The 23040-nt window shown below is 39.8% G+C and overlaps 1 pseudogene; it reads right to left on the bottom strand.

Annotated features, from left to right (window-relative positions):
- Window positions 1-2739: 2739 nt before the first annotated feature.
- LOC129692836 (carbonyl reductase [NADPH] 3-like) lies at window positions 2740-12898 on the bottom strand (annotated as a pseudogene).
- Between the last annotated feature and the right edge of the window lie 10142 nt (window positions 12899-23040).

Genomic DNA, 23040 nt, shown 5'->3' with positions numbered 1-23040 from the left:
CTCTATTTCTTTACGGATGGCAATATTCTGTTTGAGTTTATCTTCCTCTATGTCTTTACATATCTTATTTGTTTTCTCTGTTATCATCTTCCTGAGCATAGTTGTTAGGTCATCTTCTTGGATTTCAGTTATGCTGGGGTGTCCAGGGCTACTTGCCCCTGGGTAACTAGGTTCTGGAGATGCCATATTGGTCTGTCTTTTGTTGCTTGAACTTTTATGCTGCCCTCTACCCATGGTGCTATCTTTGGTGTTTGGGGTTATTTTCTGGTGGTTCCTGGGGATCCTGTGGTGGAAAGAATCCCCTTTGCAGAAAGCTGGTTTTTCCTGAAGGATGTCTTCTCAGGTTTTTGGGTATGGTCCCTGGATGGCTGGCGTTTTATCAGGAGTTGCTGCTGCTCACCTCAGGGATAGAGAGCTGAGTGGTAACTGTGGTCTTTGTTAGTCGAGAAGGTTCTCCTCTCACCCAGGGAAGTCCTGAGGACAGCTGCCCTGTTTCTGGGTTTCTTGCTGTAAATTTAATGATCAGCTGCTGTGACCCAGTTGGACATCTGGCAAGCAGCAATTGTTTGTGCTTGTGTCTTGGAGCACAGGTGAGTGATGGCGGCTGTGCCCCGCCGGTCTGCTAAACTTTTTCCAGGGAAGGATTGGGTGATTTAAGTCAGTACAGTTTCCTTTCTTCCCTGTGGATTCTCTGGAGACAGGGACTCCCAGTCTCTTTTTTTGCCCTGGTGCGCACTGCTCAGTCTCTGCCAGCTGGCTGGCCACAGAAACTGCCTGTGTCTGGAGAACAGCTGAGTGATGGCGGCTCAGTCTCTGCCAGCTCTCTGGTGTGCAGAAACTGCCTGTGTCTGCCTTTCCGGCCTTTGGGAGCCTGGGTGTCTGCCTAAATTGGGTAATTTTCCCGAGACCTTTTCGGGGTGAGGGTGTCGGCTGAGTGCTCTGAGATCAGACCAGCCATTTCCCTCCCTGTGTGTTTGCACCGGACAGTGAAACTCATTCGCTGGTGCCCTGGTGCCCAACAGTTCTAGCTGAGGCGGTGAATCAGGCACATAGGCAGGCAGGGCTCTGTGCAGTTGCCTGGGTCTCGGCTCTGGCTCCGGGCTGGCTCCTGGGGCCCCCATGGAACCCGAGTCTTTTCCATGGGATGTCTGGGTGACCTAAGGTCGGTCCCAATAGTTTCCTGTACTGTGGGGTTATCACTCGACTGAAAATTCCAGTCTCTGATAGTGTGATGTGCATGGTTCAGTCTGGGACCATGACCTGAGACACTGGCTTGTGGCTCTGGGCTGGGTCTGGGTCTGGCGGCTGGCAGCCAAACATGTGGCGGAACCGGGATCTCTTCTGCGGTTTAGCCTGGGTGAGTTAAAAGTTGATTGAATTCCCCACCGTGGGGTATCTTTTCACCTGGGAAACACAATGACTGTGTTTTATGGCCGCAAGTTCTGATTGCTGGTCACTGTGCTGATCCTGATGCTGCTGCTCAGAATGAGAGTCCTCCCAGCGCCGCCACCTTGCCCTGCCTTACACACATGCCATTTTAATAAATTTTATTTAGAAATAGAAAGAATTCTTGAGACAGGAATTTCTATTGGCTGAGAAGCACTTAAAGAAATGTTCGACATCCTTAGTTGACAAACTCTTGAGATTCCAATTTAACACTCATGAAAATGGCTAAGATTAAAAACACAAGTGACAACACATTCTGGAGTGATTGTGGATAAACGGGAACATTTCTCCATTGCTGGTGGGAGTGAAAACTTGTACATCCACTTTGGAAAACAATATGGCTGTTTCTCAGAAAATTTTGAATCAATCTATCTTGAGACCCAGCTATAATACTCCTCTGCATATTCCCAAAGGATGTTCTAATCTACCACAATGATAATTGTTCAACTATGGTCATAGTAGCTTTATTCATAATAGCCAGAATCTGGAAACAACATAGATGTCCCTCAACCAAAGAATGGATACACAAATTGTGGTACAACTATACAATGGAATAGTACTTAGCTTTCAAAAACAATGACATCATGAAATATGCAGGCAAACAGATGGAACTAGAAAAGATCATCCTGAGTGAGATAACGCAGACCCAGAAAGACATGTTTGCTATGTACTCACATAAAAGTGGTATTTGCCACAAAGTAAAGGATAACCTTGGTATAATCCACATACCCAGAGTAGGTAAATATCTAAGGTAAGGGCACATAGAATAGACATTATGGGTGGAGGTGGGGGTTCTGGAGAAGAGGTTGGGAACAGGAGGGATTAGGTGTGGGAGAATGGAGGGAGAGAGTACAGGAAGAGACAACTGGAATATGGGGGCTTCTCTGAGGAGATCTAGAAACCTAGTGCAATGGAAATTCACTTAAAGCTTTGAAGGTGACCCTAGATAAGACTCCGAGCAATGGAAGATATAGAATCTGAACTGGCCATCTTCTGTAATGAGTCAAGAGTTCCAGTAGTGGGACTGAGACATCAGCCCAGCTACAAAACTTTTTTTTAAATAAAAGCAAATAAATCTTTGTTTTAAATTTACTTTTGAGGTAAGAGAGTTTGAGCATAAAAAATCATTCATCTCCACCTTGCAAAACCATATAGAAATGAATGGACCTTCTTCCTCAATGTGTAAAAGAATCAAACTAAATCAGCCTACATTCATTTCTCACACTAACATTTCTTTTTTTTTTTCCACTAACATTTCTTAAACCATTAAGCCCCATAGCCCACAGCAGATGTTCACCATCTTTGCACAAGTGTGTCAAAGTCAAGCTGTCCATGAGGCTCAGTGGCATCTGGAGGCAGGAGGGCCAAGCAAAAAGGGGTTTCCAGGCTTGCTTCCATTGGAAGAGCCCTGTTCTCTTGCTATGTCATTCTTCACCCATCCCAGGCAGCAGTCATTCAGCAGAATCCTGTCTGTTTCCCTCTTCTCATCAAGCTGCTGGGCCAGGATTCTCATAAGAAGTGTAACCCCCAGCTTGGATCCTGTAAGCTGAGTCTAGCCAATATTCCCTTTCATGAATTTCATTTTTTGTGTCCACATTTTGTTTTTTTATGAGGTCGACCAGATTCCTGTCTGTAAGTGTGTCGCACCTGAATCTTTCCTAAATATCTTCACTGTGGTTTTTCAAGAGCTTTTGATCCCTGCAGACTGCCAACTTTTCTTTCAAAACCTTTAAAAAGATTTATTTGTTTACTGTGTATACAGTGTTCTGCCTGCACAAAAAAAGAGGCCACCAGTTCTCACTATAGATAGTTGTGGACCACCATGTTGTTGATGGGAATTGAACTCAGGAACTTTGGAAGGGCAGTTAAGTGCTCTTAACTTCTGAGCTATCTCTCTAGCTCCAACATTCACCACTTCTACCAGGTAGTTTGATGATGGGCAGTAACTCAGTGCTAGCGGTGAAAAAGTTTGTCTTCCCTGTCATCTCATCTTGAATGTTGAAGGGTGCTGGATCATCCATTCTAAAGGCAATGCCTGCATTGTTTACTAGACCATTAAGTCCTCTGTACTCCTTGCTCTGAAAGTCACAATGCACACAGATTGCTCTGAAGCTGCTCGATGTCCAGCTGATGGAAGTGTGAGCTCAGGCTGCTGCACCACTGCCCGACCCAGAGCCATGAGCACTACGTCAACCCCTCCCCCACCAGAATTTCTGACACAGGTAATGATAGCAAAGCCAATATGCTTGTTATCTTAGGTTACCAGTCCAATGCACCTGCAGGACAATATGTCAGAGAGCCATTCGGACCAATTGTCTGTAGGTCCAGCTAAGCAGTGGGTCAGGTGGGGTCAGAACCACGGTGTAGGACTAAGTTCCGGGACCTGGTGCTGAGAGTGCTCCACAAAACTTTTTACATATAATTTGTCCTGCCTGCAAGATGTGGTAGAGTAAAGGTGGCACAAAACTTGTGGGAGTGGCTGATCAATGAATGGCCCACCTTGAGACACATGCCATAAAAAGGAGCCCACCACTCATACAACTTGGAGGACCAGGACCCAGAGGCTGGATAGCCTAGGGGTCTAGGAAATGATTTTATAATGATATACTCATAGGTTGGTCCATAAACTAGTTGTCATCAGAGAGGCTTCACCGAGTAAGTGATGGAAACAGATGTAGAGACTCACAGTCAAACATTAGGCAGAACTTCAGAAATCTTGTGGAAGAGGGAGAGGAAGGATCATAAAAGTTGGAGGGTACAAAGGCACCATAAGGATCGAAACAGATGCTGAGACTCACAGTCAAACATGAGGCACAGCTAGGGGAATCTTGTGGAAGTGAGGGGGGAAGGATAGGAGGAGCTACAGGGGATAAGAACTCCATAAGAAGACCAACAGAAGCAACTAAGAGAGGCCCATTGAGGCTTACAGAGATTGAAGCACCAACCAGAGAGCATGCATGCTGTGGACCTAGGCCCCCTCCACAAATATAACCAATGGGTGTCTTAGTTTTCATGTGGATCCTCTAGAAAGTGGATCAGGGGCTTTTTCTGACATGGGCTCTGTTGCCTGCCTTTTGTTTGCTTTCCCATGGCCTCAGGGGAAAAGGATGTTCATAGTCTTGATTTGACTTGATGTGCTGGAGTGGAATGATAAAGGGAACTCTCCTTTTCTGAGAAGGACAAGGAAAAAAGAGGAGAGAGGGTGGAAGGGTAAGAATAGCAGGAGAAGAGGGAAGGGCTGTATTCAGGTTATAAAGTGAATAAATAAATAAACTTAAAAAAACCCCACCAAATCAACTACCCTTAGCTCAGAGGGGATCAGAGAGACTGAACTGACAATCAGGGAGCCTGCATCAGACTAATCTAGGTCATATGTACTTATTAAAATTTTATAGCTTGATTTTTGTGTGAGACTCTGAACAATGAAAGCTGTCTGTGACTCTGTTGCCTGCCTCTGGGATCCTTTCCTCCTACTGGGTTGTCTCCTCAAGCCTTAATAGGAGACGAGGTGCCTAGCCTTACTGAAACCTGATATGCTATGGCTATTTGATATTCCTAGTAGGACTGCCCTTTTCTGAGAAGAAATGGAGGACTGGGGGAAGAGGGAAGATTGGGAGAGGGACTGGCAGGAGGGAGGGGAAACTAAAGTCAGGGCGTAAAAATAAATAAGCTTATACATACATATATATGTATGTATATGTATATCCTCAACAAATGGTGCCCAGAAAACCTGGATCTACATACAGAAGAATGAAATTAGATATCTCTCTGTCTATCTATCTATCTATCTATCTATCTATCTATCTATCTATCTATCTAGTCTATCCTCTTGCACAAAATCAACTCCAGTTGGATAAAAAACCTAAATGTGAAACCATAAACACTGAAACTGCTAGAAGAAAATCTAGACCATGCCCTATGTAATATAGGTGTAGGAAACGACATTGTGAATATGACTTGATTTGTCAAGGAATTAAGGTTAATAATTGACAAGTGGGGCATCATAAAACTAAAAAACTTCTGCACATTTAAAGAAAGAATAAACTGGGTGAAGTGAAAGCCCATAGAATTGAGGGAATCATCTGAGGTTTAATATCCAGAATATATAAAGAACTCAAATATCAAAGAATCAAAAACTAAGGACCCATTTTTTAAAAACTGGCATTAGATCTGAGCAGAGATTTCACAAAAGAAGGAAAAAATGGCTAAAAGAAATCACAAAAATATCTATCATCCCTAGGAAAGTAAAAACCAAAACAAATTTAACATGTGATGTTACTTCATTCAGTATAACAAAGGTCAACAGAACAATTGACAGTAAATGCTGGAAAGGATGTTGGGGAAAGAGAGCCCTTTTTCACTATTTGTGGAGTTGCAAACTTGTGTAGCCATTCAGAAAATTGGTGTAGAGAATTCTCAAATACCTAAAAATTAATCTACCATATAACCCAGCCATACCACTGCTTGAGATGTGCCCAAAGCACTTGACATCTCACTCCGTGTATACTTGCTTAGCTATACATGCTCTATCTACAACACCTGGGAAATAGAAACAATTTAAACTTGCTTCAACTTATGAAATAGACAATAGAAATGTGGTAGAAACACACCATGGAATACTATTCAGCTAAAAAAAAATTGAAATCATAAACTTGGCAAATAATTGGATGGAACTAGAAAAGATTTTTATTGGGTGAAGTTTTTTATTTTTATTTTTTATAATAGTTACAGTTTATTTACTTTGTACCCCAGCCGTAGCCCACTCCCTCATGCCCTCCCATTCCCACCCTCCCTCCCTCATCTCTTCCCTGACCCACTCTAAGACCACTGATAGGGGAGGTCCTCTTCCCCTTCCATCTGACCCTAGCGTATCAGGTCTCATCAGGACTGGCTGCAATATCCTCCTCTGTGGCCTAGCAAGGCTGCTCCTCCCTCAGGGGTGGGGGATGTTAAGGAGCCAGCCACTGAGTTCATGTCAGAGACAGTCAACTTGATACACAAACTATCACTTATTAAACCACAAAGTTTCCTTTTTTGTTTATTACCAAGTTTTTTTTTTTAAGGTGTACAGGTTTTAGTATGTTTATCCTATCTTTTAGAATTAGTATCCACTTATAAATGAGTATATACCATGTGTCTTTCTGTTTCTGGGATACCTCATTTAGCACGATCGTTTCTAGATACCAATATTTGCCTGCAAATTTCATGATTTCCTTGTTTTTAATTGCTGAATAGTATTCCATTGTGTAAAAGTACCACAATTTCTGTATCCATTCTTCAACTGAGGGACATTTGGGTTGTTTCCAGGTTCTGGCTATTCCGAATAAAGCTGCTACAAACATGGTTGAACAGATGCCCTTGTTGCATACTTGAGCATCTTTTGGATATATGTCTAGGAGTGGTATAGCTGCATCTTGAGGAAACACTATTCCTTGTTGTCTGAGAAAGCGCCAGATTGATTTCCAAAGTGGTTGTACAAGTTTACGTTCTGACCAGCAATGGAGGAGGGTTCCACTTTCTCCACAACCTCTCCAGGATGTGTTGTCACTTGAGTTTTTGGTCTTGGCCATTCTGATGGGTGTAAGGTAAAATCTCAGGGTTGTTTTGATTTGCATTTCCCGGACTGATAAGGACACTGAGTATTTCTTTAGGTGTTTCTCTGCCATTCTATATTCCTCAACAGAGAATTCTCTGTTTAGCTCTATACCCCATTTTTAAATTGGATTATTTGATTTGTTGCTTTTTAACTTCTTTATTTTTTTTATATATTTTGGATATTAGCCCTCTGTCAGATACAGGGTTGGTGAAGATCCTTTCCAAGTCTGAGGCTATCATTTTGTTCTGATGACAGTGTCCTTTGCTTTACAGAGCTTTTCAGTTTCATGAGGTCCCATTTATTGATTGTTGATCTTAGAGCCTGTGCTATTGTTGTTATGTTCAGGAAGTAATCTCCTGTGCCAATGAGTTCTAGGCTCTTCCCACCTTCTCTTCTAACTGATTTAGTGTGTGTTTATATATTGAGGTCTTTGATCTACTTTGACTTTAGGGTGATAAATATGGATGTATTTGCATTTTTTCTGCAGGTAGACATCCAGTTGGACCAGCACCGTTTGTTGAAAATGCTGTCCTTTTTTTATTGAATGGTTTTGGCTTCTTTGTCAAAAATCAAGTATCCATAGGTATGTGGATTTATATCAGGGTTTTCAATTCAATTCCATTAAACAACCATTCTGTTTCTATGCCAATACCATGCAGTGTTTATTACTATTGTTCTGTAGTACAGCTTGAGATCAAGGATGGAGATACCTTCTGATGATTTATGGTTGTTCAGGATTGATTTAGAGATTCTGGATATTTTGTTTTTCCATATGAAGTTGAGAAATTTTCTCTCAAGGTCTGTAAAGAATTGTGTTGGTATTTTGATAGGAATTGCATTGACTCTGTAGACTGCTTTTGGAAGAATGGTCATTTTCACTATGTTAATCCTACCGATCCATGAACATGGGAGATCTTTCCATCTTCTGATATCTTCCTCAATTTCTTTCTCCAGAGATTTGAAGTTTTTTGCAAACAGGTCTACAAGTCTTTCACTTGCTTGATTAGAGTCACACCAAGATACTGTATGTTATTAGTGGCTATTGTGAAGGGTGTTGTTTCCCTAATTTCTATCTTTGCCCTTTTGTCTTTGGTATACAGGAGGGCTTCTATTTTTTTTTTTAAATTAATTTTGAATCCAACCACATTGCTGAAAGTGTTTATCAGCTGGAGGAGTTCTCTGGTTGAATTTTTGGGGTCACTCATGAATACTATCAAATCATCTGCGAATACTGATACTTTGAATTCTTCCTTTCAGATTTGTATCCCCTTGATCACCTTCAACTGTCTTATAGCTCTAGGTAGGACTTCAAGTACTATGTTGAAGAGATATGGAGAGAGTGGTCAGCCTTTTCTTGTCCCTGATTTCAGTGGGATTGATTTAAGTTTCTCTCCATTGAGTTTGATGTTGGCTATAGGCTTGCTGTATATTGCCTTTACTATGTTTAGGTATGTGCCTTGTATCCATGATCTCTCCAAGACTTTAAACATGAATGGGTGTTGGACTTTGTCAAATGCTTTTTCAGCATCTAAGGAGATGATCATGTTGTTTTTCTTCTTCAGTTTGTTTATGTGGTGGATTACATTGATAGATTGCCATATGTTGAACCACCTTTGCATGCCTGGGATGAAGCCTACTTGGTCATGGTGGATGATATCTTTGATGTGTTCTTGGATTCGGTTTGCAAGTATTTTATTGAGTATTTTTGCATCAATATTCATTAGAGAGATAGGTCTGAAGTTCTCTTTCTTTTTTGGGTCTTTGTGTAGTTTAGGTATCAAGGTGACTGTGGCTTTATAGATTGAGTTTGGTAATGTTCCTTTTGTTTCTATTTTGTGCAATAGTTTCAAAAGAATTGGAGTTAGACTTCTCTGAAGGTCTAGTAGAATTTTGTGCTGAAACCATCTGGCCCTGGGCTTTTTGTTTGGAAGGAAGAATTTTGATGATTGTTTCTATTTTTTTGGGAGATATAGGACTAGTCATTCTTTCTACCTGATCTTGATTCAATTTTGGTAATTGGAATATATCAAGAAAATTGTCCATTTCCTTTAGATTTTCAAATTTTGTGGCCTATAGGCTTTTGTAGTAAGACCTAATGTTTGTTTGGGTTTCCTCAATGTCTGTTGTTATGTTCCCTTTTTCGTTTTTAATTTTCCTCATTTGGACAGTTTCCCTCTGCCTTTTAGTTAGCTTGGGTAAGGGCTTGTCTATCTTGTTGATTTTCTCCAAGAACCAGCTCTTGGTTTCATTGATTCTTTGAATAGTTTTATTTGTTTCTAACTTATTGATCTCTGCCGTGAGCTTGAATATTTCCAGCCATCTACTCCTTTATGGCGTGTCTCCTTCTCTTTTTTCCCTAGGGCTTTTAGGGGAGCCATTAAGTTGCTTGAATGAGATATTTCAAATTTCTTCTCAAAGGCACTTAGTGTTATGAACTTTCCTCTTAGCATTGGTTTCATTGTGTCCCATAAGTTTAGTATGTTGTGTCTTCATTTTCATTGAATTCTAGGAAGTCTTTAATTTCTTTATTTCTTCCCTAACCCAGCTGTCATTGAGTAGAGAGTTGTTCAGTTTCCATGTATATGTAGGCTTTTTGCTATTTCTGTTGTTGTTGAGGTCCAGCTTTAGACCATGGTGGTCAGATAGGATACAAGAGAGTATTTAAGTCTTCTTGTATCTGCTGAGGCTTGCTCTGTGACCAACTATATGATCTATTTTGGAGAAGGTTCCATGAGGTGCTGAAAAAAAGGTATACTCTTTTGAATTTGTATGAAAAATTCTGTAGACATCTATTAGGTCCATTTGATTTAGGGCTTCTGTAAGTGTGCTTATTTCCTTGTTTGGTTTCTGTCTGGATAATCTGTTCCTGGGTGAGAGTGAAGTGTTGAAGTCTCCTACTATTAAGATGTTGGGATTGATGTGTGATTTCAGATTTAATAATGTTTCATTTACAAATGTAGGTGGTCTTGTATTTGGGGCAGAGATTTTCAAAATTGTGATGTCCTCCTGTTGGAATTTTCCTTTGATGAGAATGAAGTGCCCCTCCTAATTTTATGATTAATTTTGCTTGAGTCTATTTTATTAGATATTAGCATAGCTACCCCAGCTTGTTTTCTAGGTCCATTTGCTTGAAAAACATTTTCCAGTCCTTTACTCTGAGGTAGTGTTGCAGAGGTATTTTTCTTCATTACCACAGAATGTTGGATCCTGTTTCTGCAACCATTCTGTTTGTCTGTGTCTCTTTATTAGAGAGTTGAGTCCATTGATGTTGATAGATAATAGTGACCAATGAATGTTAGTTCCTTTTATTGTAGAGTTGGTCATTTTACTGTGATTCATTGCTTGTTTTCTTTAATTTTTTTGTTGGGAAATTATCTGTATTTTTTTCTGTTTTCTTGGGTGTATTTGTTTGCATTAGATTGGAGATTTCCTTCCAGTATCTTCTGTAGGGGTGGTTTGCTGTGTAGATATTGTATAAATTTAGTTTTGTCATGGAATGTTTTGTTTTCTCTATCTATGTTGATTGAAATGTTTGCTGGGTCTAATCTGGGCTGGCATCTTGGTCCCTTAAAGTCTCCATGACATTTGTCCAGGCCCTTCTGGATTTCACAGTTTCTGATGAGAAGTCTGGTGTGATTCTGATAGGTCTACCTTCATATGTTACTTGGCCTTTTTCCCTTGCTGCTTTTAATATCTTTTCTTTTTTCTGTAGATTTAGTGTTCTGACTATGATGTGATGTGTGGTGTTTCTTTTCTGGTCTAGTCTATTTGGTGTTCTGTAGGCCTCTTCTATGTTTATGGACATCTTTTTCTTTAAGTTGGGAAATTTTTTTCTATGATTTTCTTGAATATATTTTTTGGACCTTAGAGCCTGGAATCTTCTTTTTCATCAATTTCTATTATTCTTAGATTTTGTATTTTCATGGCGTCCTTGATTTCTGGGATGTTTTGTGTTTGGGATTTTTCTGATTTTACCTTTTCTTTGAGAGAAATATCAATTTCTGCAAGTGTATCTTCAGCACCAGAAATTCTCTATTCCATCTCTTGTATTCTATTGGTGATGCTTTCCTTTGTGGTTCCTGATCTTTTTTCTAAGTTCTCCATCTCCAAGTTTTTCTCTTTTTTTTTCTTTATTGATTCTATTGTTTTCATGCCTTGCACCATTTCCTTCATTTGTTTGAATGTGGATTCCAGTCTCTCTATGATGTTTTCTATTTTTTGTTTGTTTCCTTTCTATATGCCACCAATTGTGCCTCTATTTGTTTAGCTATATTTGCCTGTATTTCTTTGAGAGCTTTGTTAATTTCCTCTTTATTTTCTTCCGTTTGTGTGGCTACTTCTTTGAAAGATCTGTTTGTTTCCTCTTTATGTGCCTCTAATAACTGGATAAGAATAGCTTTAAAATCTATCTCCCGTGTTTCCAATAAATTGGAGTATCCATTGATTTTTGGGGGTTGCTGGTGAAGCCATGATGCCCTGATTTTTGTTGGATGTGTTCTTATGCTGACCTCTGGCCATTTGCTTATCTGTAACCTTCACTGTTTGTTCCTGGATTTTGCAGTTTATACTTGTACTGTCTTTCTCTGGTGTCTGGAGAATTCTTCAGGAAGATGAGAGAGGTCCAGTGGATTGAAAGTGTGTGTTGGTGATTCAGCTGTACCTAAGAGAGAAACAGTCACAGGTGCAGAAGGATAAATGCTGACAAGCATGTGATGTGTGCATGTGTGGAAGTGTGCCTTGAAGGGCAGGGTGTTAGAGAATGTAGACGCCTGAAGTCTGGGGCAGAGGTACTGTGCAGGCACCAAAGGGATTGCAGGTGCTTGAGGTCTTTGCAGGTGCAATTCGTTTGTGCAGATTCCCTGAATACCTCAGTGGCCTGCAGGTCATTGGTATTTAGCTTTGTCTGAACTCCAGGAGTTATTTGCCTGAACTCCACTGGTAGACCTGCACAACAGGGGCCTCAATGTTGAGAACACTGTCCCTCTGTTTCCCACAGTGGGTGCGTGGTTGGGAGGGATCTGATGTCTGGCTGTTAGCTTCGGAGGACCCTGAATCTGAGACTCTGTAGGTACTTGAAGGCACACTCACTCTCTAGCAGGTCAAATTGGAAAGCACAGTGGTTCCCTCTATTCTCTATTGTCAGTTTTGTGCCTGCTGGGTCAAATGCGGGTGTAGGAGCTTCTTCAGCTCAGTGGTGCTGCAGCTGCCAAACTAGGGAGTCCAGCTGCAGCAGTGGAACTGGGAGGCCGGTCCCGATGCCTGCTAGGAAGCCCTGGGGAGCCACAACAGTGCTCCACAGTCCTAGGCAGTGTGGTGCCTGGTGTACCTTGGTGGTTTGGTGGGTCTGGTGACTTTGATGACTGTACAGCCAGCTGTCAGCCACTGAGGGATTGGACTGGCAGTACAGTCACTGGCTGGGAGGCCTTGTGGAATCCTTATAACTGCTGGCAGACCCAGGACCCGGAAGGATGGTTCTATGAATCTGAGATTTGGAAAGCTGGTACAGCTGGCAGCTGTTTGAGCTGCCAGCCATGGCTGAGGAGCTAGGAACCCCGCCTCTGCTGTCTCAGTCCCCATGCAGTGAGTTTTGTGCTGAGATTCTCTGGTGCTGTGGGCTGGCTCCGCTAAGGAGGAGGGAGGCTTGAAACAGGGAAGTGCAAGCCTTTTGAATGTTCACCACCCTCTGTCCCCAGAGAAGTCTGCGGGTGACCTGAATCTAAATGGTCTCAGCTCATGTGATGTCTTCTCTTGTTCAAGAAGCCTCAATGTCGATTTTCTGGCTTTAGCTGCCCCTCCACTTACCAATATTGGAGTTTCAGATCCTCTGCAGATACTGTGCACTCTGGTCACAGCCATCTTGGATCCTCCTTGGGTGAGGTTTTAACTATAATATATTATGTTTTTTTTTTTCTTGTCCTTTCTGTTTGCTGTTCCATATGTTTCTTGTGTCCCTATGGATATATCTTTTTTTTATTTCTGAAAATCTTCCATGATCATCTTGAAAATCTGGTCTTTATCATTGACCCAAAGTTCTTTTCCTCCATCTGTGAATATAAACCATAGATTTTTGTCTTTCTTGGTGCAGCATAATTTTTGAAATTTCCTTTCATGTTTTTTTTTCCACATTCTTTGTTTGGGTAGTTTAATTCCTCTATTTCATTTTCATATTCTGATAGTCCTTTTCCTCTTTGATCTATACTACTAATAAGTACTTCCTTGAGTTTGCTAATTAGATTGATGAGTGTTTTGATTCCACTTTTATCTCATCTTGAGTTTTCTTCAATATTTCTTACTTTTTACTGAATTTATTTTTCAGATCCTGAGTTTTCATTGTCATTGTATCCAGCTTTATATTACTGTTTTCTTGAGCAGTAATTAACATAGCACTTAATTTCCATTCTCTTTTAATTCACTGAAATATTTACTTCCTTAAATTATTTAATTATTTAATCATGTTTAAAATTTGTTTTTTTAAATCATGTCTACTAGGGTTCATCTAGGTTCTTCTCACTGGAGAACATTTCTATGGGACCAGAACATGATCTCTTTGCCTTTCATATTGTTTGCATTTCTGTCAATGTGACTCAGGTACAATGGTTGTTTGTCTTTTGAAAAAAAAATATTTGTTTATTTATTTATTTAATTTATTCACTTTATATCACAATAACAAACCCCTTCTTCCTTTCCTCCTGGTCTCACTCTCTCCCTTATTCCCCTTATCTCTCCTTACTCTACCCCTCAGAAAAGGGGATCCTCCCTACCAATCCACTCCAGCACACCAAATTGCATCAGGACTGAACACTTCCTCTTCCACTGAGGCCTGGCAGGGGCACCCTCTCAGGGAGAAGTGATCAAAAGCAGGCAACAGAGTCCATGTTAGATTCAGCTCCTTCTCCCCTGCTCCCCTTATTAGGGAATCCACAGGAAGACCAAGCTGCCCATTGGTTCATACATGTAGGGGGCCTAGGTCAAACACACACATGGTTCTTGGTTGGTGCTTCAGTCTCAGCAAGCCCTCCTGGACCCCAGGTTACTTAGCTCAGTTGATCTTCTTGTCACTTCCAGGTCTTTCTATCCTTCCCTCTACTTTTCAACAAGACTCCTTAAGCACCACCCAATGTTTGGCTGTGAGTCTCAGCATTTGTTTCAATCTTCTGCTGTGTGGAGTCTCTCAGAAGACAGCTCTTCTAGGCTCTTGTCTGCAAATATATCAGAATATAATGAACAGTGTCAGGGGTTGGTTAGCTCTCTCTCCCATGGGGAGGGTCTCAAATTGAGCCAGACATTAGTTGGACATTCACGTAATTTCTGCTCTATCTTTATCTCTGCACCTGCACATTTTGTAGGCAGGGTAAATTTTAGATGAAAGTTCTTGTGAGTGGATTGGTGTTCCTCCACTAGGAGCCCTCTCTGCTTAGAGGTAGTCTCTTCAGTTTCCATGACCCCCCTTCCCTACTACTGAGAGTCTCAGCTAGAGTCACCTCCATGTCCTCTCGGGAACTTGTCTCTGTCCTCCTCACTCCTTCTCTTCCTAAACAATTCCCACCCTTACTTTCCTCTCCACTCCCTCTCCAACCTATTCCCTCACTTCGACTACTTCCACTGTCTGTTCTATTTCTCCTTCTGAGAAAGATTAAAGCATCTTCCAATGGTTGAAAAAATGTAGTTTGCCTCTGTAGAGTGAAAGTTTTATTTTATTTTCGTTGTTGCTTAAGTTGAAGTGATTTCAGCTAAGGCATGAAAGTACAAGGTAAACAACTGAGATACTCAATAGTGTTTTGGCAAGGTCATGGGGGATTAAAATTCAGTGCCATCCTAGAAAGCGTGAGAATGGGACAAATGGTGGATCTACCATGGTTATTATGGAAGGCATGCTATTGCGAGCTATGCTTGAGAGTTGTAAGATGGAAGAGGTGGGCTGGTTTCTTTGACAGTACTTGGGCTAGGACACATAACAGACTGTGTCTGAAGTTAGACCTGGAGTTGGGGGTGGTGCATATAGACAATAATGTAGGGATCACATCAGAAGTGAAATATAGGATTCTGGGCCAGCACTAATGTACAGATTTATGATAAGCATATAAATTCATCAAAATTAGTATAGGTATTTACTGAGTCTTTTTGTCTTATCTACTTTTTTTCTTTCTGAGTCTTTTAACTTTTTATCTCCCCCACTTTCTTCTCCAGATATCATTTTTAATTTATGCTTTCCTTAAAAATTATTTGGAAAACCTTATACACAAAAGAACCATTGAATACTATGTGTTCTTCTTTAGAGAACTAATAATTTAGAAGTATAGCAGTAGTTTTCTAAATTCGTATTTGCATACTCATAGGCCAATGAATCACTATCATCTCAGACCTCATCTAAAATGTTTCTCTGTGCAGTGGATGTTAGTAAATGCAAAAACTCACAAATTTTCAAAATGCAGAGAACACATCTTTGTGGAGTGCTCAGCAACAAATACATATATCGTATTTCCTACCCTTAAGCCTCAAGAATCATCATGGAAGGAATAGGAAAGGTTGTAAGAGTGAGAGTTTTGGTAGGACTTGAATGAAACAGTGTCTGTCATGACAGAACTGTTGCAATCATGCACTCACAGCAGCTGCTGTTGCACAAGACCCACATAAGATCAAACTAGTCAACATTTCATCACAGTGTGTTTGTGGAGTGTGTATTAGGGAGAAGATTATAACCTTTACCCTTACCTGAGAAGCTACTGGCAGTTGATGGCTTCTGTGGGATAGAGAGATAGTTTTCTTGAATGTAGTCCTTGTAGGTTGATCACACTGTAGTGGGTGGGTTCCACACCAATGCATGATTGGATAGTCAGCACAGAGTTGAGTTGGTAGGTTTTAAAAGAAAAAGAAGACCTGAAGTTGAGGAGGAGTTCTGGTGTTTGGGATGGGAATGGCCTGAGAGGGGTTAAAGGAGGCAATTGGGTGAATACAATGAAAATACATTCTCTGTATGTAAGAAATTCTCAAGGAATGAAAAAATAGTTAAGCACCTTTCATAGGGCCCTCCTTATTCTTCAGTTTCTTTGGGACTATAGATTTTAATATATTTATCCTATATTATAAGGCTGATTTCCACTTAAAAATGAGAATATACCATGTGTGTCTTTCTGCTTCTGGGTTACCTCACTTACGATGATATTTTCTAGTTCCATACATTTGCTTGCAAATTTCATGATTTCCTTGTTTTTAATAGCTGAGTAGTATTCCATTGTATAAATGTGCCACAATTTATCTATCCATTCTCCACTTGAGGGACATCTAGCTGGTTTTTAGATTCTGACTATTACAAATAAAGCTGCTACGAACATGGTTGAGCAAATGTCCTTGTGTACTTGAGCATCTTTTGCATATATGCCTAGGAGTGCTATAGATGGATCTTGAGGTAGGACTACAAATTTTCTGAGAAAGTGCCAGGTTGATTTCCAAAGTGGTTGTAGAAGTTTACATTCCCACCAGCAATGGAAGAAAGTTCCCCTTTCTCCACATCCTCTCCACATCCTCTTAGCCATTCTGATGTGTATAAGGTGCTTAATCCTCACTCTGCCCCTAAAGGTTCATAGATTAAGTTTGTATCCCTAGAATGCCACTGTTGGGAGGTGGTAGAATCTTTAAATGATAGAGCCTCATGAAAAGTCCTTAAGCTTTAAAAGATATGCTCTTGAAGGAGGCAGTGTGTCCCTAACCTTTTCCTCAACTTGTATTTTGCTTCATGGATATGAAGCGAGCAGTTCTTGGCTGCTATGTGTTCTACCCATAATATGTTGTTTCACTACAGGCAAAACAGTGGGACCAATGAATTATGAGCTAAAACTTCTAAACCTGTCAGCCCAAACAAATCTTTTAGTTTTGTAAGTTCATTGTATCTATTGCTTGTTATAGTAATACAAATCCAACTGAAAACACTTTCCTATACATATTAGTCTTAATAAAAGCCCAAACTTTTGATGCTAAATCAAGTACCAGGTCTTTCTGACCTTTGCAACTGTGTGTGCCTTCTAATACCCTAAGCAGGAAATTATTGTAAGGTGCAGGTGTTTATTTCTCAAGCAGAGAAGAGAAATTCTTGATATATATTTTACTTCTACTTCACTATATAAGTTTTTGTGAAATTCTATTCATAGTTACTTTCCCCAATATTTTACAGGATTATAAGTATTACTATGGCAACCATACTCTTTAATATTAGTAGCAGTTTTATATTTATAATGGTAAGAAGAAGTGTTCTGTTGGTAAGATTATTACCCCAACTTTTTTTTTTGGCTATTTCTTCAGAAAAGAGATATTTGAATGTAGTCACTAATGTTGCATGCACTCGATGGAAATATAACTGGAAATATATACCTATGGTTATAAGCAACTCCTTGGACACGTTTGCATTTCAGAAGGTCTAAAACCACAATGTTTCTGTTGACTTGGGAGGACTAATGTCACTAAGTGCCTATGAAAGTTGCGAATCAGTTGTTTTGGTGCATAGTTGTCTATTGGTGAGTGTTTGATGAATGAATGTATGCTTGGTAAGACTATAGTCAGTTTTTAGAATTATAATTTTATACTTCTTGAAGAAGTGAAGCTTTGAAAAGTGTACTGATATGATGAGTGTGGCTCTGTTCTAACCAAGCCTTGATTTCAGAAGGAAACCATAATAATCTGAAGTCTGCCATTCAAATCTATTCTTTATGGCACAATTTTTAGGATTCTTTTATAAGCTCTATTAAGGTAGAGATTTGTGGATAGAACAGGATGAATTATTCTACTAAAAATTCTAAAACACTGAAGACAGCAAGATGGTTTGTCTAGTGGGTATAGATGCCTGCTGCCAATCTTAACGTCCTGAGTTTAATCCCTGGAACCCACATGGTGATAGGAAAACAGCCACCACTCCCACAAGTTACCTTTTAACCTCCCTACATGTACCATGGCATGAATGCATCCTTATGCAGAAGCACATACCAGATACACAAAAAATCGTGATGCCTCCTAGTTCTTTTCAAATAATGGAGGATTTGGTGTTAACTGATCCTGTTATCACAGAGCAGAATCTACCATTTTGAGAGCTCAAGGTTGGTGTAAAAACTTGTTGGAGGTGGACTTGGCAAGGGGCACGGTGGAGATGAGGGAGGGTGGGAGGGACTGGGAGGGAATGAGGGATCGGGACACGGCTGGAATACAGAGTTAATAAAATTTAACTGATAAGAAAAAAATAAAATTAAAAAAAAAACTTGTTGGAGGAGACCTGTTTGTTTATACCTATAAGATCTTTCATGTGGCTACCCAGACATATATAAATTAGTAGGGTACTATTTTCTCGGTCAGCTCTCCTTATACTAGCAACTAAAGAAGGATTTCACAGTTGACACTGTAGCTATTATGAATCTCTTAGGCATAGAAGGCCAAGGTAAATTTTTATTTTCAAAATAATTGTTAGGTGCTTTCTGTTATCTTATTAGATAGAAGACATCGGAACCTGAACTTAGAGTACTAAAATGGTAAATATTTAGTTTCCTTTAATTCCAAGCCATTCATTAGCATAGTATGGTAGACTACATGGTGCCCATAAAAAATAGGGGCAAAGGAATATGACATCACCATAATTCTTTTGCTGCTGCCTTAAGAGGATCTAACTCATGTTTCCTCTGCTCCTCCCACCTCCGACTTCCTACTCCTGTAGCTCATTAAAACCTTTAACTTCTCTACCAGACACTTTATGAAATTGAACTCTAAGGAAGCATCTGTTTTCTGTCATCCCAGTTGACAGTTTATTTTTAGAATCCTGGAATTTCTGCTGTTGCTTAATCTTATATCCGGGAGCAAAACCTATGAGGCAGGAGCAGGAAGCAAAGTCTGCAAATTATCTTGGATCCTGTCCTAAATTTTGTCATTGTGAAAGTGTGTGTGCATGTTGGGGAGCAGCTGTCAAACTTCAATGTGTGAGACTATATACCAGGTTATTTGAGATTTTCAAGCTAAAATGGACCTCCTCAGGTCTCCAGCAGTGGTTGTAATTTGAAGCTAGGTGGAACACACAAAGATATTGCCTGTTTTTCAATGAGTCTTTGTTTTGAAACAGGATATACAATATTGGAACCAGACAATGGTACAAATGCAAAAAGCATGGAAAAGTGTAAAATTAACTGTAGCATTTTATTTTTTTTGTGCAAGTCAGTGAAACTCATAAATGATTGCTCAGAGAATATGCAAGAGGTGAAAGAAAATTATTATCAAGTAGACATATTGCTCTACAGACATGTGATTAATTTATTATGTGTTTTACACAATATATAGTGTTTTCCTTTTGGGCCAGTGGATATTTTTTATAGTAGTTGCAGTGGGAAAAAACAAAACAAAACAACAACAAAATAAAATGTAACAAAATAACACAGACTTTGACTTTGACACTGGAAGAGTGAGGTTCTATAATAATTATAGACAAAGCCTTCATCTTTCCTACCCTTGATTTTCTCATCCACAAGATGGAATTGAGAACCAACAGTATATAAACCCTAGGATTTCAATGAGGATCAAATGATATTTTATATCAAAACACATAAAACAGAAAACTAGCCAGGCTGGCACCTATTATTTCTTTGTTATTGGAAAGTTTCAGGATAACTGCTACTTAGTCTGATGATTGAAAATTGAAAGATGTTTCTATATTCTGAATGACAGAATTAGGGTTGGACCCCTGTGTTTTTATTGGGCTTTACTTCCCGATAAGATCCATTCTGCTTCTGGATATTAGGAAACATTACTGTTTGACTCTTGTCAGTCATGTGACATGGTGTTTTCACAGATAGATAACAGATAACCCATGATGACAGCTGGACTTTTTCTTGCTCAAGTGTTATATTCTTGGTTGTGCTATCAACTACCTGCTGGAGATTGCGCTACTTCTGGCTACTTTGCCCTTTCAGGCCTTTGATCAGACAAAAAAAGGATTTTGTGATGTGTCAATTATTAGACTATCAAGTTGCTTAGTGTCCAGAACATACTACCTATTTCTCCATCTGCCAAAATGGCCACAGTAATGGCCATCCACGTGAGAAATTTATTGTGAACGCTGAAGAAGTTGTGAGGCTACCTAGAAGACCATCTACTGGTCACCTGGAACCACCTGCGCATGCTCTGGGTCAACTTATAAGAGAACTCGAAGCTCCTCCCCTCTCTTTTTTTCTCTCCTGCCTCATTCAGAGACGTTGTCTGTGACCCCTTCTCCTTCCCCTAATAAACCTCCCACATGGAACATGTCACGTGGCGTGATTTGTGAACCTGCTGTGTAACTCTCACCCGTACATTTCTAAAGATTTCTAACAGTGTGTAGTTATGTTCTTCATTTCAGTTTAAAAAATATTATATCTCCAAACTTTCTTTTATCTACTTTTTATTTCTGTTTTACTTGGTTCAGGCTGTTTTGTCTTAGTTACCAAGTGTACTGTGACCCATTATGTCTACAGAGTAGTCCGCATCTAGATTATAGGTTTGTCACTTCCTAAAAATATACACATCCCAGATTTCCTTCTGATGTCTCCTCCCCACACTATCTTTTCTTCCTATTTCTCATTGACTGGTTTCTTAATCTTTATTTTAATGATTGTATTGTACATACTGAACAGGTTAGTTTCTTTCTTCACTCTTTGAAGTAAATACAGACATTTCTGGGACTAAGAAAAATAGATATTAGTAGAAAAAAGAAGATTAAAGTAAAAGAGGAAACAGGCGGATGGACTATAAAAAGATTCTATATTTTTGGCTCTCCGTGGTCCCATTGTAGAACAATACCTGTTCAAAGACTGTCTAAAATGTATGCCTGATTCTGGGTTCTCTGACAGCTTCCACTGACTCTTCCTGGGGAGATTTCTCTGGGGATCTCTTGGTGGGTAAGAATATAAGTGGCATCTGCCGGGTTTACTTTTTCTTCCTGCCTAGCTTCCCAACTTCCAGCCATGCCTGTGCTCTGTTAGGTATGTTCTGTCTGCTTCTGTTTTTATACACCTTAGCAACTCTAAGTTGAGTACAGAAAATTCACGTACTCACCCAAATTTCTTAGCACTAGATAATCATAAAGAATCATATGAGGTTACATTAGAACAAAGTCTTAAATATGGATTAACATAGGCAATAAGGTATTCTTTTTATTTAGGTTCAGCTAATGAAAATCTCTTATTTTGTTCTTATAGATAAATATGTAGTTTCTTTTAGGTAGACAGGAAAAACCGTTGGGGTTTATTCTAAGCCCTTGAACTCTGGGTAGCCCTTCCAACCTCATGGTGGTCATGAAAGTTTACTAATTTTTCTGTATATTGCTATTTAATTTACTAAAATTTAAACTTTCTAATTTTTGAATTCATTTCTATTATATTTTTTTCTTTTTAGTATAAATACTCAATGAGTAAAACTTGAGAAGAACAAAGATTCAGGGTGGTAGATTTTTCTGGGTGTCAGAATTAGACCCTTTTAATGATAGATTTGGATTTGGGGAGTCCATATCAAGACACAAATGCCAATATAGAAACAGAAAACACAGCAAGTACCTGAGAGTACTGGGTTTTGTACTCAGGGATCGAAGAAGCCAAGCCCTGAGGGGCCTCCTCGAGGAAGAGTCAAAAATAGAAGCCGATGCAGTTGCTGGTGGAAGGCTCAGAGCTCTTTAGGGAGCGCTGGAAGCAGTACAGCGACCTATTTTTTTTCTATCCTATTTTAGATATGATCAAGCTCTTGACGTTTCCATTCTTCAATTTAACTAAATTATTTTTTATTAATTACAATTTATTCATTTTGTATCCCAGCTGTAGCCTCCTCCCTTAGCTCCTCCCAATCCTACCTTTCCTCCCTCTTCTTTTCCCATGCCACTACCCCAGTCCACTGATAGAGGTGCTTCTCCTCCCTTTCCATCTAACCCTAGCCTATCAGATCTCTTCAGGACTGGCTGCATTGTCTTCCTCTGTGGCCTGGTAATGTGGCTCCTCCTTCAGGGGGAGATGATCAAGGAGACAGCCACTGAGTTCATATTAGAGACAGTCCCTTTTTTCTTACTAGGGTACCCACTGGGTCACTGAGCTTCCATGGGCTACATATCTGCAGGGGTTTTAGGTTATCTCCATGCATGGTCCTTTACTGGAGTATCAGTCTCAGAAAAGACCCCTGTGCTCAGATTTTTTGTTGTTGTTCTATCGCTCTCCTTAAGGAGCTCCTGTCCTCTCCTGGTATTTCTATCTCCCCCTTCTTTCATAAGATTCCCTGCACTCTGTCCAAAGTTTGGTTATGAGTCTCAACATCTGCTTTGATACACTGCTGGGTAAAGTCTTTCAGAGGCCCTCTGTGGTAAGCTTCTGTCCTGTTTCCTGTTTTCTCTTTCTTCCAATGTTCATCCCATTTGTCTTTCTGAGTGAGGATTGAGAATCTTACCCAGGGTCCTCCTTCTTGCTTAGCTTCTTTAGGTGTAGAGATTTTTTTATGTTTATTGTACATTATATATCTAATATCCACTTATAAGTGAGTATACACCGTGCGTGTCTGCTTCTGGGATACCTCCCTGAGAATTATATTTTCTAGATACCACCATTTGCCTACAAATTTTATGATTTCCTCTTTTTTAATTGCTGAGTAGTATTCCATTGTGTAAAAGTGCCACAATTTCTGTATCCATTCCTCTGTTGATGGACATCTGGGTTGTTTCCAGGTTCTGGCTAATATGAATAAAGCTGCTACAAACATGGTTGGAAAAAAAGGCCTTGTTGTATACTTGAGCATAATTTGGATATATGCCTAGGAGTGTTATAGGTAGATCTTGAGGTAACAGTATTCCTAATTGTCTGAGAAAGTGCCAGATTCATATCTAAAGTGGTTGTACAAGTTTACATTTCCACCACCAATGGAGGAAAATTCTCCTTTCTCCACATCCTCTGCAACATGTATTGTTAGTTGCATTTTTGACCTTAGCCATTCTGATGAGTGTAAGGTGAAATCTCAGGGTTGAA

The sequence above is a fragment of the Psammomys obesus genome, unplaced genomic scaffold (genome assembly GCF_907164565.1).
Source record: "Psammomys obesus unplaced genomic scaffold, mPsaObe1.curated_primary_1811, whole genome shotgun sequence".
In the NCBI taxonomy this organism is placed as follows: Eukaryota; Metazoa; Chordata; class Mammalia; order Rodentia; family Muridae; genus Psammomys; species Psammomys obesus.
The sequence above is the reverse complement of the archived record's forward strand: the minus strand, read 5'-3'. Positions and strand labels throughout refer to the sequence as shown.